Source organism: Pinus tabuliformis, chromosome 3_1 (genome assembly GCF_031772625.1).
Source record: "Pinus tabuliformis cultivar Carrire ecotype Pingquan chromosome 3_1, CPIR1, whole genome shotgun sequence".
Lineage (NCBI taxonomy): Eukaryota > Viridiplantae > Streptophyta > Pinopsida > Pinales > Pinaceae > Pinus > Pinus tabuliformis.
This window is the reverse complement of record NC_142301.1, coordinates 426,881,468-426,882,871: the sequence shown is the minus strand read 5'-3', so window position 1 is coordinate 426,882,871 and position 1,404 is coordinate 426,881,468. Positions and strand designations below refer to the sequence as shown.

The following is a 1,404-nucleotide window of genomic DNA, read 5'->3' as shown; positions in this document are numbered from 1 at the left end:
ACCACCGGGCAAGTCCGATTAGCCACCACTGAGCAATCCTGTAGCCACTAAGGCTCTGCCACCACCGAGCAAGTCTGATCTGCCACCACCAGGAAAATCCTGTAGCCACTAAGGCTCTGCCACCACCGGGCAAGTCCGATCTGCCACCACCAGGCAAATCCTGTAGCCACTAAGGCTCTGCCACCACCGGGCAAATCCGGAACTTAAATGTGCCACCTTCGGGCAAATTCTGTAGCCACTAAGGCTCTATGGATGGTTTCTTGCTCACCACCAACCAGCCACACAGGCAATCCATTACAAAGTGGTTTTAAGATCACCACGAACTTTCAAATACCTTTAAAAGACTTACATTTCATTCAACATTTTGGAGTTTCTGGGTACATACAATGACCATTACAACAACTAGACTTGTTTATAACATGCTAGGGAGTTTATTCCACAAACCACACTAATTCAAACAAACATTTACTTTGTTGTCCACCATAAACGTTGTTGCTGCTCCTTTATCCCATCATTTCATAGTTGACATCTTGGGCATCTTTGTCAAATAAATTCTTGGAACTCCATGAACCTGTCATTTGTTAGAATAGCCAATTCTAACAAAATAACTTCATATTGAGGTGGCTAATCTCAATATGTATATCAATTTAAATTCCAAAAAAAATACTTCTCCAAAAAAAAACGTTTACCCAAGTATGCACAAAAAAACCATGCTTCTCCCTTCAACTCGAACACAAAGTTTCTCTCCTCCTTGAACAAATAATGCAGTTGTTGGTTTCTTCCCTCAACAATAGAAGCCCCTGCCTTTGCATCTCACTCACCTACATGATGAGCATGTTCACCAACACAATCGGCCACTCTCCTACACATTCAGCTACTCACCACGCTGCAGATCCATCGAACGTTCTCATTCAAGACGATCCCAGACGACATGAGTAACTCTGCGAAGCGGTGAGAGTCCACGTATTGTTCTTCTTGAAATCGATGCCACTCTGGCGCAGCAACTCGATGGAATCAGAGGCGTAAGCATCCTCCCAGATGTTGAATTCCCTGAAATTGAACTGCCACACGCAGTATCTATCTGTGCCGCAGTTTGGGAGGTTGTCGTCTTCATCAGAAAACGTCAGCCCCAATTGTATTAATTTCAATACATCTACATTTGACCTTAGGGTTTCATAATTGTATTCTTGGACGGTCCTGAATTTGCCCACGGGTCGCACAACTATGCCAGGGAACTCTGTGTCCATGGCTATCAGAGGGTAGTCATCAACAATTTCCCTGATCAGATTTAAACTCCTCTTCCAGATTATCGGCCCATACCTCCCTAATATGAATGGAATCTGATTTGGGTAATATCGACATTTACAACAAACAGCAGATCCTGATCTCCCCAAGCTTGCGGAA

General features: G+C 43.9%; 1 pseudogene; it reads right to left on the bottom strand.

The window, feature by feature from the left end:
- Window positions 1-870: 870 nt before the first annotated feature.
- LOC149187560 (putative CCR4-associated factor 1 homolog 7 pseudogene) lies at window positions 871-1,404 on the bottom strand (annotated as a pseudogene).